Here is a 21124-nt window from a genome sequence, read left to right on the forward strand (position 1 = left end):
AATAAAAAAACCAAACCTGCTATTTTCACCCTCCGTAGTCCGCCGAGCCGCTCGCGCTGGCCGCTATCTTCCGTTCCCGGCAATGCATTGCGAAATTACCCATAAGACTTAGTGGTCTCGCGAGACCGCTAAGTCATCTGGGTAATTTCGCAATGCATCCTGGGAACGGAAGATGGCGGCAGCCGCACGCGTATCGCCGGAGCTTCGGTGGGTCCTAGGGGGTGAGTATATAACTATTTTTTATTTTAATTATTTTTTAACAGGGATATGGTGCCCACACTGCTGTATACTACGTGTGCTGTGTTAGATACCGCGTGGCTGCTATATACTACATAGGCAGTGTTATATACTATGTGGGCTGTGTTCTATACTCCATGGGCTGTGCTATATACTGCGTGGGCTGTGCTATATATTACGTGGCCACTGTTATATACTGCGTGGGCAGTGTTATATACTACGTGGCTGCTATATACTGCGTGGGCTGTGCTATATATTACGTGGCCAGTATTATTTACTGCGTGGCCTGTGTTATATACTACATCGCCTGTGTTATATACTGCGTGGCTGCTATATACTGCATGGGCTGTGTTATATAGTACGTGGCTGTGTTATATACTGCATGGCCACTGTTATATATTGCGTGGCCTGTATTAACGCATCGGGTATTCTACAATATGTATGTATATAGCAGCCACATAGTATATAGCACAGGCCACGTAGTATTTGTCTGCTATATACTACATGGCTCCTATATACTACGTGGCCTGTGCTATATACTATGTGGCTGCTATATACATACATAAATACATAATCTAGAATACCCGATGCGTTAGAATCGGGCCACCATCTAGTAGAAACATAAGCACCACTTCTGCATTTATCACCCACTCTTGGTTTTGGCTTACAAATGCTGATGTAAAATACTGACCAAATACTGATAGTGTGACGGCAGCCTAATTGTCACCTTGATGTAGCACCGACATGTCAGTATTGGTCACCTTGATGTAGCACTGACATGTCAGTATTGGTCACCTTGATGTAGCACCAACATGTCAGTAATGGTCACCTGCATGTAGCACGGACATGTCAGTAATGGTCACCTTTTGGAGGACTTTACTAAAAAAGCAAAATGCAGCCTATTCATCGAGTAATTGGATTGTTTATGGCGGAACAAAAATTGTTTTCAGCAGCACATCGCCGATGAAAACTGCAGATATGCTGCTGGTAACATGATACTGTATGGATACAGATTGATCTACTAGTGATCATTCTGTGCCCATTATTCTTCCTCAGCCGGTGTAAACAGGTCTGGAAACAAGTGTCAACCAACAATATTTTCAATCATGCTCGTTTAACAGCCTGAACTCAGCTCATGTAAATACAATTGAAATGTTTCTGTGCGATGGAGCAATATGTGAGCGTTTAAGGCCCCGCTTTAGACTTTTGCCTAGCACTCCACTTAGTCTAAGAGGTGTTAGGTCAGGCAAACTAGGCATTTGCCTAGGGCCCCCACTCCCCCAGAGACTCCCAGCCAGTGACCGCTATGGGGCCTGTGAGTCAGAGGGGCCAAGATCCAGTGCTAGCTCTGCCCCACATTCAACTGTATCAGCATCATGGATTCCAATACAGTTGATAGTTGAAAACAATGATGGAGTAAAGACTAGTGATGAGCGAGCATACTTGGTAATGCTCTTTATTCTCCCGAGCATCGCTGTACTTGCGGTACTCGAGCATTTCCGGGTTTGCTCGGCGGGAGCTTGGGTCCCCGCCCTGCATGTTTGGCGCTCACATAGGTGGGAGGTGTGTGTGGTTAGCCAGTCCCACCCAGCTCTCCGACTAACCCTGCAAGCCTCCCTTTTAACTATACAAATACTTGTGGGACTACAGGTCCCAAAACAACAATACTACAGGCTTACAGTGCAGACTCCCTCCGCGACACATACCGGCCATTTACAATCATGCCGGACACTGTTTCATTATCACCATTACAGATACGCCTCCACGTGTAACACCCCAGGTTCCTGGTTGTTACAATGGCATTGCTTTCCTTATGGGGAGAGTGATATCACGCTTGGAAGCAAGGAAGGATCCCTTTATCAGGTATTCAGCACATACAACAGTGTTCTGACTCCAGGCCAGAAGGGGGAGCTCTGAACCCAGTTTCAGGGAAGCTTCCCTAGATATAGATATATATTCTGGTCTGGAGGAGGAGTTAGCCAGTCAGTGAGAGGAGAGTGGAGTGAGAGGAGACAGACGGAGAGTCAGAGAGAGTAAGAGGGGGCCATGCAGCCACATGAGGTGTTGCCGCACCTGGGAAGAGCAAAGAGAAAGCAGATCAGTCTGTAAAGAGACTGAGTGGGGAAGTAGAACGCAGGAGAGTGAATAGCTGGAGAGAAGCTGTGACTGGGCTTCCTCCACGCTGAGTACCGGTAGAAGGAAGCCCGAGGTTGTGAAGTACTCTCCGTCTCACAGCAGAAACTGGCGGGACAGCTGGATTGCAAGTCACCTGCCCATCATTGACACCTGAGGACAAAGTAGCAAATAGAGCCCGGATCATGATAGAGATCCTGTAAAAAGGCTCCAGCTACCTGTCATACGGGTAGTGTCCTACCAACAAGGGGGACAGGGAAGTATCGTGAGGCCAAAAGCAGCAAGGGTCTACACCACAGCGCTAGTTGAAAGATTTCCAACCCCACCTGGTAAAGAGGATTCCAGAATTGCTACCAAGCTGGCCGGACCATACCTGCACCTGTGATCCGGTACCCTGGACTGTGGCTGCCTGAATCCTTCAGTAAAACAGGTAAAGAGACTGCAATCCTGTGTCCTCTGTTTATTCTGGCACCACACTACTCTGGCCAAACACACCGGGAGCCCTGGGGACCCTGCTTCACCTGTGGGAAGCGATACCATCTTTGCTGCAGTAGCATCACCACCAGAGGACCCCTTTAAGCAGCGTCGATCACCCGTGACCGAGTACCACAGGTGGCGTCACGAGCAAACTTTATCCATACCCCTTTAAAGACTGTCCCTTTTACTTGGGCGCCCAGGGCCATGGACCGGGTCGCCGCCGCTGTGACACATCCCCTTTAAGTACCAGACCCAGTACCGAGTATCCCACGGCCCTGTCAGGCGTTCCACATGCGTATCCTCAGGAGCACATACAGCGCCCCCTGACTGTAACATGGGTCACTGCATCACACCCCCCACTCCCTGAAGATGGCTGGACCATCAATGTAAATACATCATTGTGAATACACACCTGTACTTTATATCTCCCCCACCTCATTGTAGATTGTAAGCTCTCATGAGCAGGGGCGCTTTATTTTGCTATAATTATTGTATTATTGTTACTTATGACTGTATTGTTTGAAAAACTGTAAAGCGCTGTTGAATATGTTGGCGCAATATAAATAACGATAATTATTATTCTAATTATTAGAACACAGAAGTGGAATGGTGATGCTAATTATGGCGTGTCCGCCGCTCACCATCTTGATGGAGTTCTCAAAGTTTTGTAGTACATATGTCTGACATCCATGTCCACTCCTGAGGTCTTATGTGTGGAGTCCGAACTGAATACCACCGCCCTTTTTGATGTTGGTAGTCAACAACTGCCCTCTCTTGTTCACAAATCCTTTCCAACTTATGCAGTGTACAGTTCCAACATGTGGGGACATCACACACCAGTCGGTGAGCCGGAAACTGCAAACGCTGATGAAGCATGGCAAGGGCAGCTGAAGCTGTAGCTGACTTTCTAAAATGGGCACACAGGCATCGTACTTTTACAAGCAAATCCGGCAGCTATGGGTAGCTTTTGAGAAACCGTTGAACATCGAGGTTTAGCACATGGGCCAGGCATGGTATGTGTGTGAGCTTGCATCGCCTCAGAGCCAGCAACAGGTTCTGGCCAGTGTCACACACAACCATGGCTGGCTGTAGGTTCAGCGGTGTCAGCCACAGATCTGCCTGATCTTTCAGAGCTGTCCACAACTTTTCAGCATTGTGCGGTTTGCCACCTAAGCATATTATCTTCAGCACTGCCTGTTGCCGCTTAGCTGAGGCAGTGCTGCAGTGCTTCTAGCTTGTGACTGATTTGGTCATTTCAGAGATGGAGACTGAAGAGGAGGAGAATGATGTGCAGGAACTGTAGACTGGGGGCAACCCAGATTGGTGTAGGTCCCACAATTCTCGGCGTCATGAGGACGTGTTCCATCCAAAGTACCGTTATTCCACAGCCTCTACTCTCTGCAAGGCCCTTCACTGGCTTCCTATTTCCCAGAGCCTATGGTTCCACACCCTATCTATGACATACAAAGCCATCCACAACCTGTCTCCTCCATACATCTGTGACATGGTCTCACAAGGTCTGACTGGGTCCGGACTTCCACTATGTTAACCCAGTGTGGCAGCAGCGAGTTGTACCATCCCTGCCCACAAGCACTTGTCCACGTGTCTGTGGTTAGGTGGACTTTCCCAGTAACAGCATGCTTGAGGGCCCTGGTAATGTTGTGGGACACGTGCTTCTGTAATGCTGGAAAGGCACAGAGGGAGAAATAGTGGCGGGTGGGGACCGAGTACTTTGTGACGGGCGACGCAATAAAGTTGCATAAAAAAATCAGTCTCCACCAGTCTAAAAGGAAACATTTAAAGTGCAAGCAGTAGAGAAATGTGGGAATTGTGTAGTGTGGCCTGTAGGGTATTGGCTCCATATTTTTACTTACGTTACAAAGACTGGGGTAGGGACAAATGAACGCTGCACTGGTACCAGGATGTGGAGGTGCTTGTTGATTGTGCTAGTTGAGTGGGTGCAATGACAGATGCAGGGCAGGAGGCCTCTTCGCATGCATCATGAACAGGGTATTGGCTTGCACGCACAACAGCAGAAGAAGCAGTGGTATCGCCTGCAGACACTGTTCCTAGACCCTGGGGTTCGGGCAGAAAAGTTGGGTGCTCTGCTGCCATGTGCCTGATCATGCTGGTGGTGGTCAGGCTGGTATTTTTGAGAGCCATATTGATGCGGGCATTCCATGTTGTACAAATGGACTGTTTGTGGTTATCAGCAGAGTCTTTAAAAAACATCCAGACTCGGGAACACCTAACAGCACTGACAACTTCCGTTGTGTTGGTGTTACAGGGACATTCAGTGTCTCCCTCTCTCACACCACCTCCTCAACTTGCACCCTGTCTGTTAGTGTTCCCCAAGGCTTGTGCAGCGCCCCAGAGTCCTGGTCGTTGCAGTAACGTCGCTCTGCCGCTAAGGGGAGTGATGGTACGTCTGATTGCACTAAAAGAGTTCACCTGACCAGGTATCACAGTCACACATTACACTTCACACTCCGGCCACCAGGGGGAGCAAAAGGTTCTATGTATTAGGCCACTCCTCACACTCTGGTAAATCGGGGGGTTGGATAGGAAGTTAGAGAAGAAGCTGACTGGGTTTTGCCCAGGTAACATCTAGTGAGAGGAGAGCGTTACTTGGGAAGATTCAGGGGGGTCCCTGTCAGGGGTGGGATCCTGACAGAGGCCTGGCAAAAGGACAGATCGTTATGGAGCCGTACCTGCACCTCATTGCGGCGGCATCCTAAGAAAGGACATGAAGCGAGGTATATTGTGGAGAAGTGAGAAACGAGATCACAGCACAAAGGAGATAAAACCAGAAGGAGTCGTGCTCCAAGATCAGCAACATCCTTCTGAGGCGCGTAGCCGGCGGCCGGAACGCCGAGGAAGTAATAAGCTCTACGCATTACTTTGAACTACGGCAGGGCAGTTAACTTTCGGTTGGCTGTCTCACTTTTTACACCTAATGAAGACAACGGAGGCAATTGTGGGAGAGGGGCGTCTCTAGGGTCCCTATAAAATAACTCCAGGCCTACCCCGTCATACGGGTGCGTCCTATCCAAACCATCTGGGGGACTGAGAGAGAGAACAGAAACATACACGACAGTTGTGAGGACTATCCCGTGGTGCTCAGCAGGGAGGTACTACAACACCCAGGCGCTAGTAGGAAGGCTACTGATTTCCACCTGCAAAGGGAACTCTGGATGTGCCCTCGGACCGGCCGGTCTCAGCCAGCCCTGTTGGCAGTGCTCTGGATTGTGGATGCCGAAGCCTTCAGTAAAGAGGTAAAGAGACTGCAACCCTGTGTCCTCGTCATTTACTGCAACCTACACCATTATCTACACCTTTTATTGGGCGCCCCTTAGCAGGGCCACGGACCGGGTCGGGCCACCGTGACATTCCTAGAACCGAGAGACCCGGTACCGAGTACCCCGCTGCCCTGCGTTTGGGGGCCGCTCCACTTAGTTCTAGGACCCCTACTCTTCTCCATCTGCACCTTTGGCCTGGGACAGCTCATAGAATTCCACAGTTTACAATATCGGCTCTATGGCGATGAAATGCAGATCTACCTATCCATACCTCCCAAGTTTTGAAGAAGGTAAAGAGGGATAAAGGTAGTGGGGCGCCGCGGCAAATTTTAGGCCATGTCCTGACCACACCCATTTTACAACTAGTCACACCCATATCCACGCCCCAACCACACCCATTTAGCACTGCTGATCACACTGTTTCATAAACAATAATTACAAACAGAAAAAATATAGCCGCACAGTGCTCCATACTGTATAATGGCCACACATGATGCTCAATACTGTATAATGGCCACACAGTGCTCCATACTGTATAATGGCCATACATGATGCTGCATACAGTATAATGGCAACACATGATGCTCCATACTGGATAATGGCCACACATGATGCTCAATATTGTATAATGGCAACACAGTGCTCCGTACTGTATAATGGCCCCACATGATGATGCCAGTGTACAGTCGGGGCTGTAGATGTGTCCCCGCAGCTCTTAGAATGCAGGCAAAGATTTCACCACCTGTCGCTGTCCACACTCCTGCCTCACAGATCCTGCACATTGCAATGTTGCCTAGCTCTTCGAACTCTGCATGCATTCAGATAACACCACTATCTACTGGTTCTCCATAACTGCTGTAGTATATAAATTATATATATATATATATATATATATATATATATATATATATATATATATATATATATACAGTTAGGTCCATATATATTTGGACAGAGACAACATTTTTCTAATTTTGGTTATAGACATTACCACAATGAATTTTAAACAAAACAGTTCAGATGCAGTTGAAGTTCAGACTTTCAGCTTTCATTTGAGGGTATCCACATTAAAATTGGATGAAGGGTTTTAGGAGTTTCAGCTCCTTAACATGTGCCACCCTGTTTTTAAAGGGACCAAAAGTAAGTGGACAGATTCAATAATTTTAAATAAAATGTTCATTTTTAGTACTTGGTTGAAAACCCTTTGTTGGCAATAACTGCATGAAGTCTTGAACTCATGGACATCACCAGACACTGTGTTTCCTCCTTTTTGATGCTCTGCCAGGCGTTCACTGCGGTGGTTTTCAGTTGCTGTTTGTTTGTGGGCCTTTCTGTCTGATGTTTAGTCTTTAACAAGTGAAATGCATGCTCAATTGGGTTGAGATCAGGTGACTGACTTGGCCATTCAAAAATATTCCACTTCTTTGCTTTAATAAACTCCTGGGTTGCTTTGGCTTTATGTTTTGGGTCATTGTCCATCTTGTAAAGCTGCAGTAGCATCGTACGCAGTGAAGAAGCAGTGACCCACAAATTCAAACACAAAAGTCTCTTTTAATGTTTTTCTTCACAGCATTAAAGTCCAATTCACATAAATGCATATAACTTCAGTGGTGTAACAACTCTGCTGGCATCACGGCATGGCCTCGCATTTCTCACACTATCTTACCCACTGCTCCAGGCCATGATGTGGTTTCTGTTTCTTGCCAGCTCCATGTTCTGTGTCTCTGCTCTCTGCATGCTTCATAGTTCTGTGTATAGAGGGGCGGCGCCTGAACTCTCTGGTTCTTATAGGAATCAGGTGCATCTGTCCAATCTGTTCCTGACCAATTGCCAGGAGACCTCCAGTATTTAGTTCAGCTCCACCCAGTGTTCTGGGCCTGTGCAATGTGTTAGCTCAGTTAGTGTCTTGCTTCTGAGTTTGCCTGGCCTTGCTCTGAGTTACTCCCTCTCTGGAGGATTCTCTGTGTTATTTCCTTGGTCTTGTTGTCCGCCCACCAGGAGGCAGAATATCCTGGTCCCAGTGTCTTTGTCCTTGTGTCTTGTTCCATTGCCTTGTCTGCACTTAGTCTTACCTCGGTCTCCTAGTCTTTGGCTTCCTTCCCTGTTGTCTTTCCTTGTATTCTCAGTCTGCTTTCACTCCGCACTCTTGCAGCTCTGCCTACTCTGAACCTTTGTTACTTTACCACTGCTCCTCACTTCTGCGTTTCTGCTCCTTTGTACTCTGCTTATCTTCTGCTGTTGCAGTTATCCCTTGCTGCAGCTTCTCTCCACATTCTTTGTGGCTCTGCTCAGCTTTGCTGCAGAGACCCCTCCCGCAGCACCTCTCCGCTCCTTGCGGTTCTACCTAGCTCCGCTCCTTGCGGTTCTACCTAGCTCCGCTCCTTGCGGTTCTACCTGGCTCCGCTCCTTGCGGTTCTACCTGGCTCCGCTCCTTGCGGTTCTACCTGGCTCCGCTCCTTGCGGTTCTACCTGGCTCCGCTCCTTGCGGTTCTACCTGGCTCCGCTCCTTGCGGTTCTACCTGGCTCCGCTCCTTGCGGTTCTACCTGGCTCCGCTCCTTGCGGTTCTACCTGGCTCCGCTCCTTGCGGTTCTACCTCTCCGCCTCCTGCCTGTCTGCACTTGGCTCCGCCTCCAGCTCTTGGCTCCGCCTCCTGCCTGTCTGCACTTGGCTCCGCCTCCAGCTCTTGGCTCCGCCTCCTGCCTGTCTGCACTTGGCTCCGCCTCCTGCATTTCTGTTCTTGGCTCTAGCTCCTGTGCTTTCGCTCTGCATCCGCTCTTGCGGTCTTTATCTACTTATTCCTAGGTCCTCGTGTCTGAACAGGTTCTTACCCGTTCTATATACCTGCCTGCAGACCGGTCCCTACCGGTTCTTCCAGTGTACCAGTCTTGTCCACCAGTCCTGCCAGTGAGCCAGCCGTGCCCGCCTGCCTTTCCAGAGAGCCAGCCGTGCCCACCTGCCTACCAGGGAGCCAGCCGTGCCCGCCTGCCTGACAGTGTTCCTGTTGTACCCGTCTGCCTGCCTATGTGCCAGCCGTGCCCGCTTGCTTGTCTATGTTCCGTTCCCCGGTGGGATCAGCAGCCACAACCAGACTCCACCCTGGAGTGGTACCTGGTAGCTTCCTATTGCACAAGTCTGACCTCACCATCAGAGGCTCCAGCGAACACCTAGGAAGCTACTTAGTTACGCCCCTTCCAGGAAGGTTTGGTCTGTGGCACAGTGGGGCCACACTCCCCCGCACGCCCGCACCAACCAGTCTGGGCGCGAGCATGACAAGTGGATAATATCAGTGACCAGTTTACACCAGTTCAAAGTAATACATATCACATGGCTTTAGATTTGCGGTCCCTAAACAGGCCAGACTTCCCTTGTCCAGTTTCCCTGGGTGACCGCACGCCATCTCACAGTCTCTATACGTCTCCATACACACAGCCTCATATGTTGCAGACACTACACACGCCAGCCCTTCTCTGACTAGTTCTCGTGGGTGTCCTGCATCGCTGTATCACAGTCTCTTTACAGACTCTTTACTCAAACAGTCATACACAGTTCAGGATATCCTCCGGATAGCAGCCGGGCACCATATTCACCTGTTTGCAATCGTTGCACATGCTATTCCTCTTTCGAGTACAGGACATCCACCTCCGGGCACAGGACTGTCCACATCCGACTCCTACGGGCACAGGACATCCACCTCCGGGCACAGGACTGTCCACATCCGACTCCTACGGGCACAGGACATCCACCTCCAGGCACAGGACTGTCCACATCCGACTCCTACGGGCACAGGACATCCACCTCCGGGCACAGGACTGTCCACATCCGACTCCTACGGGCACAGGACATCTACCTCCGGGCACAGGACTGTCCACATCCGACTCCTTCGGGTACAGGACATCCACCTCCGGGCACAGGACTGTCCACATCTGAGACCAGTACCATGGACGACTTGCATCTCTGTGTACGCTGCGGGTGCCAGGCTATCAGCTGCCCTGGGTGCTGGCTCTGCTGGCCTGTGCCTCCATGCACACTGCAGACCAGCACACACCAGACTGACACTGACGTGCACCTCGCACACCTGGCCTGACCTGGCCAGACACCTGACACACCTATACCCCTTACTGCAGGGTTTTTAAACACACACAAACCTGTGGCCTTCAGCCACATGGAAAACCCGGACTGGAAATCCGTGACTCTCATGCACACCTATGGACTTCATCCGTCTGCATGCATATTCTGGGGAGAACAAACAGCGCCCCCTAGCAGTATCAGAGGCCACAGCCTCACAATCTGTAGTATGAAACGACGACCAATCAGTTTTGCTGCATTTGGCTAGATCTGAGCACACAGTATGTCTCTCAGAATTCATTCGGCTGCTTCTGTCCTGTGTCACATCATCAATAAACACTAGTGACCCAGTGCCACTGGCAGCCATGCATGCCCAAGCCATTACACTGCCTCCGCTGTGTTTTACAGATGATGTGGTATGCTTTGGATCATGAGCTGTACCACGCCTTCACCATACTTTTCTCTTTCCATCATTCTGGTAGAGGTTGATCTTGGTTTCATCTGTCGAAAGAATGTTCTTCCAGAACTGTGCTGGCTTTTTTAGATGTTTTTTAGCAAAGTCCAGTCTAGCCTTTTTATGCTTGATGCTTATGAGTGGCTTGCACCGTGCAGTGAACCCTCTGTATTTACTTTCATGTAGTCTTCTCTTTATGGTAGATTTGGATATTGATACGCCTACCTCCTGGAGAGTGTTGTTCACTTGGCTGTTTTGAAGGGGTTTCTCTTCACCATGGAGATTATTCTGCGATCATCCACCACTGTTGTCTTCCGTGGACGCCCAGGTCTTTTTGCATTGATGAGTTCACCAGTGCTTTCTTTCTTTCTCAGGATGTACCAAACTGTAGATTTTGCCACTCCAATATTGTAGCAATTTCTCGGATGGGTTTTTTCTGTTTTCGCAGCTTAAGGATGGCTTGTATCACCTGCATGGAGAGCTCCCTTGACCGCATGTTCACTTCACAGGAAAACCTTCCAAATGCAAGCACCACACCTCAAATCAACTCTAGGCCTTTTATCTGCTTAATTGAGAATGACATAATGAAGGGATTGCCCACACCTGTCCATGAAATAGCCTTGGAGTCAATTGTCCAATTACTTTTGGTCCCTTTAAAAACAGGGTGGCACATGTTAAGGAGCTGAAACTCCTAAACCCTTCATCCAATTTTAATGTGGATACCCTCAAATGAAAGCTGAAAGTCTGAACTTCAACTGCATCTGAATTGTTTTGTTTTAAATTCATTGTGGTAATGTCTATAACCAAAATTAGAAAAATGTTGTCTCTGTCCAAATATATATGGACCTAACTGTATATATATATATATATATATATATATACTGTGCCTATGACTAACACTGTATGTGTACAGTACACACACACACACACACACGTACCTCAGATTCTCCTCCCTCCCTCTCTAAACCACCGCCCCGGAAGAAGAAAATACGGATGGGTGTGGCCTAATACAAGGGGCGTGTCGGCTGCTTCTCCTGCTGGATGTGCGGGACAAGTAGAGTCCCGTGTGGGACTGCGGGGCACAGCCTCAAAATCGGGACAGTCCTGCAGTATGAGGGACAGTTGGGAGCTATGCCTATCTGGACCTGACATCACCTCCTTCCTGACCAAAATGCCACAATGTCTCTCCGCTATTTCATCCTTCTTTTCTGCTAACTTTCTAAAACTGAACATGGACAAAACAGAATGCATTATCTTTCACCCATCTCACTCTACCCCTTCACCAGACAGATCCCTCAATGTCAATGGCTGCTCAATTTCACAAGTTCCATATGCTCGGTGCCTCGGGGTGATCCTCGGCTATGCCCTCTCTTTCAAGCCAGATATCAAAGCTCTTGCCTCCTCCTGCTGACTGCAGCTCAAAAATATTTCATGGATCCGTACATTCCTTACTAAAAAACAGCTTTAACGCTTTTGCATGCCGTCATCATCTCCCGCCTCGACTATTGCAACCTACTCTCTGGCCTCCCCTCTAGCACCACTCCAATCTATCCTAAATTCGGCTGCACGACAAATACACCTGTCTCACCATTATTCCCCAGCCTCCCCTCTCTAAACCCTAAAAATATGACATACAAAGCCATCCACAACCTGTCTCCTCCATACATCTGTGACATGGTCTACTGGTACTTACCTACACGCAACCTTCGATCCTCTCAAGGTCTCCTTCTCTACTTCCCTCTTATCTATTCTTACCACTACTGCATACAAGACTTCTCCCGTGCTTCACTCATACTCTGTAACTCTCTACCCCAAAACATCGGACTTTCGCCTACCATGGAAACATTAAAAACAAACCTGAAGAACCACCTCTTCTGACAAGCCTACAACCTGCAGTGATCCTCAGTCGACTGAACCACTGCATGACCAGCTCTACCCTCCACTATTCTATCCTTACCCATCCTCTGTAGACTGTGAGCCCTCGTGGGAAGGGTCTTCTCTCCTTCTATACTTGCGTGTGACTTGTATTGCTCATATTCAGTGTACTTGTCTATGTATTCCGCTTCTTCACATGTAATAAATGGCGCTATAAAAAGGACTAATAATAATATCCACCACCTCATCTTCCACTTATGCACCCTGGTCCTCCGCCTGATGATCTGGAAATTGGGTCTCATCATCGTCCACCTTTTGTGACACTTTCCCACCATCGCCTTAGTGTGACGTTGGCTGCTCAAATATTAGGGCATTGCTACATGCAATATCATCTTGCCCAGCTTCAATTGGACCGGGCGAGAAGGCCAAATCTATAAATGGAAAAGTGAACAGCTCTTCAGAGTGTCCAAGTCTGGGATCAGTGTTATGTGTCATGATTCCCAATGGCAGGGAAGTAGTAAATAACAGGACTAGCTCTAGGATGATGGAATCTAAGCTGACCGCGATGCTGAACCTAACGCACAACTAACAATAGCCGGGGAACATACCTGCGTTTTATCCCTAGATGTCGCGCACCAGCCGAAGATCTAGCTACCCCTAATAGAGGAAAACACAGACCTGGCTTGCCTCCAGGGAAACCCCAAAAGTGATAGCAGCCCCCAACATATAATGACGGTTAGTTGAGAGGAAAACACGTACGCAGTATGAATACAGGTTTAGCAAAGAGAGGCCCACTAACTAGATAGCAGAAAATACAAAAGAGGACTTCGCGATCAACTCAAAACCCTACAAAATAGCATCCTGAAATTACCTTAACTCCGATATCAACTCATGACACCGGAGTGGTCATTTCAGTTCTCTAGAGCTTCCAGCAGCAAGATTCATATAAATGCACGCTGGACAAAACATACAAAAAAAATACTAAAGATCCAACTTAGCTGAATCAGCAGATTTAGGAGCAGGTAGCAAGCAACAGAGGAGCTCTGGTAACATTGATAGCCGGCACTAGAATGACTGAGAAGCCAGACTATATAGGAAACTCCCATTTCCTGATGGGAACAGGTGAACTGGAAATAAGGGACAGAAGTCAGCCAGTACCACCAGTAGCCACCAGAGGGAGCCCACAAACAGAATTCACAACAGTACCCCCCCCTTGAGGAGGGGGCACCGAACCCTCATGAGAACCACCAGGGCGATCTGGACGAGCCCTATGAAAGGCGCGAACCAAATCAGAGGCATGAACATCAGAGGCAGTCACCCAAGAATTGTCTTCCTGACCGTATCCCTTCCATTTAACCAAATATTGAAGTCGCCGTCTGGAAACGCGAGAGTCCAAAATCTTCTCCACAACATACTCCAATTCCCCCTCCACGAGCACAGGAGCAGGAGGCTCAACAGAAGGAACAACCGGTACTTCATACCTCCGCAACAACGACCGATGGAAGACATTATGAATAGTGAAAGCAGCTGGTAGGTCCAAACGAAAAGATACAGGATTAAGAATCTCCAAAATCTTATAAGGACCTATAAACCGAGGTTTAAACTTAGGAGAAGAGACCTTCATAGGGACGAAGCGAGAAGATAACCACACCAAGTCCCCAACACGAAGACGATGACCCAAACGACGACGACGATTAGCAAACTGCTGAGTCTTCTCCTGAGACAACTTCAAATTGTCCACCACATGACTCCAAATCCGATGCAATCTATCCACCATAGTGTCCACTCCAGGACAATCCGAAGACTCCACCTGGCCAGATGAAAAACGAGGGTGAAACCCTGAATTGCAAAAGAACGGAGAAACCAGAGTGGCAGAACTGGCCCGATTATTGAGGGCAAACTCTGCCAATGGCAAAAAGGCGACCCAATCATCCTGATCAGCAGACACAAAACACCTCAAATAAGTCTCCAAGGTCTGATTAGTTCGCTCCATCTGGCCATTCGTCTGAGGATGGAATGCAGACGAAAAAGACAAATCAATGCCCATCCTGGCACAGAACGCCCGCCAGAATCTAGACACAAACTGGGATCCCCTATCAGAAACGATGTTTTCCGGAATACCATGTAGACGGACCACATTCTGAAAAAATAAAGGAACCAACTCCGATGAAGACGGCAATTTGGGCAAGGGTACCAAATGAACCATCTTAGAAAAACGGTCACACACCACCCAAATGACGGACATTTTCTGAGAAACCGGGAGATCCGAAATAAAATCCATAGAGATGTGCGTCCAAGGCCTTTGGAATAGGCAAAGAAAACAACAATCCACTGGCCCGAGAACAGCAAGGCTTGGCCCGAGCACAAACATCACAAGACTGCACAAAAGTACGCACATCCCGAGATAGGGAAGGCCACCAGAAGGACCTGGCCACCAAATCCCTGGTACCAAAGATTCCAGGGTGGCCTGCTAACGCAGAAGAATGCACCTCCGAAATGACTCTACTGGTCCACTATCAGAAACGATGTTTTCCGGAATACCATGTAGACGGACCACATTCTGAAAAAATAAAGGAACCAACTCCGATGAAGACGGCAATTTGGGCAAGGGTACCAAATGAACCATCTTAGAAAAACGGTCACACACCACCCAAATGACGGACATTTTCTGAGAAACCGGGAGATCCGAAATAAAATCCATAGAGATGTGCGTCCAAGGCCTCTTTGGAATAGGCAAAGACAACAACAATCCACTGGCCCGAGAACAGCAAGGCTTGGCCCGAGCACAAACATCACAAGACTGCACAAAAGTACGCACATCCCGAGATAGGGAAGGCCACCAGAAGGACCTGGCCACCAAATCCCTGGTACCAAAGATTCCAGGGTGGCCTGCTAACGCAGAAGAATGCACCTCCGAAATGACTCTACTGGTCCACTCATCTGGAACAAACAGTCTCCCAGGCGGACAACGGTCAGGCCTATCCACCTGAAACTCCTGCAAAGCACGTCGCAAGTCTGGGGAGACAGCAGACAATATCACTCCATCCTTAAGGATACCCGTAGGCTCAGAATCACCAGGAGAGTCAGGCTCAAAACTCCTAGAAAGGGCATCTGCCTTCACATTTTTTGAACCTGGCAGATATGAGACCACAAAATTAAACCGAGATAAAAACAACGACCAGCGCGCTTGTCTAAGATTCAGACGCCTGGCAGACTCAAGGTAAATCAGATTCTTGTGATCAGTCAAGACCACCACCTGATGTCTGGCACCCTCAAGCCAATGACGCCACTCCTCAAATGCCCACTTCATAGCCAAGAGCTCCCGATTACCAACATCATAATTTCGCTCGGCGGGCGAAAATTTTCGAGAGAAGAACGCACATGGTCTCATTACTGAGCAATCGGAACTTCTCTGCGACAAAACCGCCCCAGCTCCAATCTCGGAAGCATCAACCTCGACCTGAAAAGGGAGTGAAACATCAGGCTGGGGCAACACAGGGGCAGAAGAAAAGCGGCGCTTAAGCTCCTGAAAGGCCTCCACAGCCGCAGAGGACCAATTGGCAACATCAGCACCCTTCTTAGTCAAATCAGTGAGTGGCTTAACAACACTTGAAAAACCAGTTATGAATCGACGATAGAAATTAGCAAAGCCCAAGAATTTCTGAAGGCTCTTCAGAGACGTAGGCTGCGTCCAATCACAAATAGCCCGAACCTTGACAGGATCCATCTCAATAGAAGAAGGGGAAAAATATACCCCAAAAAAGAGATCTTCTGAACCCCAAAAATACACTTTGAACCCTTTACAAACAAAGCATTGGCCCGTAAAACCTGAAAAACCTTCCTAACCTGTTGAACATGCGACTCCCAGTCATCCGAAAAAATCAAAATATCATCCAAATACACAATCATAAATTTATCCAGATATTCACGGAAAATATTGTGCATAAAGGACTGAAAGACTGAAGGGGCATTAGAAAGACCAAAAGGCATTACCAAATACTCAAAATGGCCCTCGGGCGTATTAAATGCAGTTTTCCACTCATTTCCCTGTTTAATCCGCACCAAATTATACGCACCCCGAAGATCAATCTTAGAGAACCACCTTGCTCCTTTAATACGGGCAAACAAATCAGTCAATAGTGGCAAAGGATACTGGTATTTGACTGTGATCTTATTCAACAGCCGATAATCAATACAAGGCCTCAGGGAGCCATCCTTTTTACCCACGAAAAAAAAACCTGCTCCTAAAGGGGAAGAGGAAGGACGAATATGTCCCTTTTCCAAGGACTCTTTAATATACTCTCGCATAGCAGCATGTTCCGGCACTGACAGATTGAACAAGCGACCTTTAGGAAATTTGCTGCCAGGAATCAAATCTATAGCACAATCGCAATCCCTGTGAGGAGGGAGAGAACTAATTTTAGGCTCCTCAAAAACATCACAGTAGTCAGACAAAAATGCCGGAACCTCAGAGGGAGTAGATGAAGCAATGGAAACCAAAGGTACCTCCCCATGAGCCCCCTGACATCCCCAGCTTACCACAGACATAGTTTTCCAGTCAAGGACTGGGTTATGAGTTTGTAACCATGGCAATCCAAGCACTAAGACATCATGCAAGTTATACAATACAAGAAAGCGAATCACCTCCCGATGGTCAGGAGTCATACACATAGTCACTTGTGTCCAGTATTGTGGTTTATTCCTAGCCAGTGGTGTAGAGTCGATACCCTTTAAAGGAATAGGAACTTCCAAAGGCTCTAGACTAAACCCACAGCGTCTGGCAAAGGACCAATCCATAAGACTCAGGGAGGCGCAAGAATCCACATAGGCATCCACGGTAATAGAAGATAACGAACAAATCAAGGTCACAGACAAAATAAACTTAGACTGCAAAGTACCAATTGCAAAAGATTTATCAACCTTTTTTGTGCGTTTAGAGCATGCTGATATAACATGAGCAGAATCACCACAATAGAAGCACAACCCATTTTTACGCCTGTAATTCTGTCGTTCGCTTCTGGACAGAATTCTATCACATTGCATATTCTCCGGAGCCCGCTCAGAGGACACCGCCAAATGGTGCACAGGTTTGCGCTCCCGCAAACGCCGGTCAATCTGAATAGCCATTGTCATGGACTCATTCAGACCTGTGGGCGTAGGAAACCCCACCATGACATCCTTAACGGCGTCCGAGAGACCCTCTCTGAAATTCGCCGCCAGGGCGCACTCATTCCACTGAGTAAGCACAGACCATTTTCGAAATTTTTGACAATATATTTCAGCTTCATCATGCCCTTGAGAGAGGGCAATCAAGGCTTTTTCTGCCTGAATCTCCAAATTAGGTTCCTCATAGAGCAACCCCAACGCCAGAAAAAACGCATCAACACTGAGCAGCGCAGGATCCCCTGGCGCCAATGCAAATGCCCAATTCTGGGGGTCACCCCGCAACAAGGAAATAACAATCTTAACCTGCTGAGCAGGATCTCCAGCGGAGTGAGGTCTTAGAGACAGATACAATTTACAATTGTACTTGAAATTCAAAAAACGAGATCTATCTCCAGAAAAAAACTCTGGCATAGGAATTTTAGGTTCAGGCATAGAAGCATGTATGACAAAGTCTTGTATATTTTGCACCTTAGAAGCAAGATTATCCAGATTTGAAGCTAAACTCTGGATATCCATTTTTCAACAGCTGAGACCTGAGCCATTCAGGGATTAAGAGGAGAAAAAAGCAGCAGGCTGCAATTATGGCTAGACAGAACTTCAGAACACAAAAAAAAAAAAAAAAAAAAAGGTGTCAGGAAACTTCTTTTTTCTCCTTCTTCAGCCAATACCTGGGCCGGCTATACTGTCATGATTCCCAATGGCAGGGAAGTAGTAAATAACAGGACTAGCTCTAGGATGATGGAATCTAAGCTGACCGCGATGCTGAACCTAACGCACAACTAACAATAGCCGGGGAACATACCTGCGTTTTATCCCTAGATGTCGCGCACCAGCCGAAGATCTAGCTACCCCTAATAGAGGAAAACACAGACCTGGCTTGCCTCCAGGGAAACCCCAAAAGTGATAGCAGCCCCCAACATATAATGACGGTTAGTTGAGAGGAAAACACGTACGCAGTATGAATACAGGTTTAGCAAAGAGAGGCCCACTAACTAGATAGCAGAAAATACAAAAGAGGACTTCGCGGTCAACTCAAAACCCTACAAAATACCATCCTGAAATTACCTTAACTCCGATATCAACTCATGACACCGGAGTGGTCATTTCAGTTCTCTAGAGCTTCCAGCAGCAAGATTCATATAAATGCACGCTGGACAAAACATACAAAAAAATACTAAAGATCCAACTTAGCTGAATCAGCAGATTTAGGAGCAGGTAGCAAGCAACAGAGGAGCTCTGGTAACATTGATAGCCGGCACTAGAATGACTGAGAAGCCAGACTATATAGGAAACTCCCATTTCCTGATGGGAACAGGTGAACTGGAAATAAGGGACAGAAGTCAGCCGGTACCACCAGTAGCCACCAGAGGGAGAACAGAATTCACAACAGTTATGATCTGGTGACCTTGGAGCCGCATGGACTTTCTCAGGAGTAGGTGGAACCTGTACTGAGCGCAAACCCTAAACTGACACCGCAACTAGAAGTAGCCGTGGGGTGTACCTAACACATCCTAGACACCTCGACACAGCCGGAGGACTAAATACCCCTATAGATGGAAATGGGAATTCTATCTTGCCTCAGAGCAGAACCCCAAAGGATAGGCAGCCCCCCACAAATATTGACTGTGAGTATTAGAGGAAAAGACACACGCAGGCAGAAATCAGGATTTAGCAAAAGAGGCCACGCTAGCTAAATAGGAAAGGATAGGACAGAATACTAAGTGGTCAGTATTAAAACCCTAAAAATATCCACAGCAGATAATACAAAAATTCCACCATCTAACTAAAGACATGGAATGTATATCTGCTTCTCCTGAGAATCCAACTTGACTGAAAATATCCAAACACAGTCTAAGCTGGACAAGAAAAAACCATGAACAGCACTGAATTGCAAAGCACACAGCATGTGTGCTGTAGAAACAAAAAACAGACACATATCTTTGCTGATTTGGCAGCAGGACAGGAGGAACCAGACAGAGATGCAAAACCTCCAAGAACAATGGACAACTGGCAAGGGCTAATGAATCCTGCACACCTAAATATCCCAGTCAGAGCTGCAATCAGCAGGGACACCTACCCAGGATTGCAACCCAGGGACAACTGCATTACTATCAACAACCACCGGAGGGAACCCAAGAGCAGAATTCACAACAGATCAGTTGTCTCCAGGCACTCGGCATGGTGGGAGGAAGGAGGCACAGGGTGAGGAATATGCGATCCAGACCCAAGGCTACTCAGACTTGACCATGTGGAAGACAGGGTTCTGGTGGTTGCGGCAAAGTGATTGGAAGTATTATCCGCTATCCAACCAACAAACTTTTGACACTGCTCTGGCTTCAATAGTTGTGTTGGCTTCAATGTGTTGCTGCGGTCCCCTAGTAATTTGGATAGGACGGTGGAGCAAGAAGATGTGGGTGTTTGTTGTGGCCCAATTTCAGCTTGCCCATGGCCTCGGCCTCTGCATGCATCATCATGTCCACTTCCCCGTCTCTTGCCACGTTCCTTGGCCATTTTAAATGGACTACAATATTTTCCACGTTCACTACAAATGGCCAAATGATATGTGATCCGTGTGCGCGTAAACCACAGTTTAAAATATCTGTCCTGTTGGAAATTTTTTTTTAAGGAAACTGGAGTCAATAACTATGGGAAGACACCAGAAAAACAGTTCAATGGAGGACTCAAATGCCACAATTTTTTGCCCACAGATAGATGAGACATCTGACGGAGATAGGCCACTTTCAAATATCTTGGCTGTTTTTTTTATATTTTTGGGGATGAAAAAATTGTGTGAATAAGTAGGCTAAGACACAACCAAAACAATTATATGGAGGCCTGAAACCTTCAGCAGATTAAAACAGAGCTGGGTCACCTGATCGAGGCTGGGAGGAGAAGATTAACCCTTTTTATGCTGCTTGTCAGCAGGTCTCACAAAGTATTTAAAATGCCGAGTCAACATAAAAATACACAGCATTTATATGAAAACACATAATATATCCGGTATCCCATAGAAATGGCCACTTTGTGGGATACCACAGATCCTCCACGTCTCTTGTGACACTACCACTATAACACCAGGGTGAACGTGTTCCGTGATGCAATAGCCACATTATTGTTTGCAAAGGCGTGTTTGTGGTCTCAGCATTGCTCACCTATCGTTTCTTTTGTCTTCCCCCCTCTCAATGAGGAGCAGAGATAAATATCAATTTATGAAAAATTACAGCTTGGACAGGAAGAGCAAATAGATAGTCGTGGTATGGCACTGCATCCTGCCAACACTAGAGAAACTTTATTTTAATTACCAGTAATTACATAAAAGCAGATGAAGTTGATAGAAAACCACAATCTGTGTCCTTCCAGTATTCCTCTGTACACATCTCTGTATTTAGATCACCATTACCGTGATCTATTTCCCTT

General features: G+C 47.4%; 1 protein-coding gene across 4 annotated transcripts in view; it reads left to right on the top strand.

The window, feature by feature from the left end:
* The window catches only part of AANAT (aralkylamine N-acetyltransferase), an 88463-nt gene that overhangs the window by 12473 nt on the left and 54866 nt on the right, over positions 1-21124 (top strand). The window contains exon 1 of one of the 4 annotated variants that reach the window (XM_077251822.1): positions 760-2800. The exons of the other annotated variants lie outside the window; for them this stretch is intronic. The gene's annotated coding sequence lies outside the window, so the exon portion shown is untranslated. Of the gene's footprint in view, positions 1-759; positions 2801-21124 lie in introns of those variants that run through there. 4 annotated transcript variants of the gene reach the window in all.

Source organism: Ranitomeya variabilis, chromosome 4, assembly GCF_051348905.1.
Source record: "Ranitomeya variabilis isolate aRanVar5 chromosome 4, aRanVar5.hap1, whole genome shotgun sequence".
Taxonomy (NCBI): domain Eukaryota; kingdom Metazoa; phylum Chordata; class Amphibia; order Anura; family Dendrobatidae; genus Ranitomeya; species Ranitomeya variabilis.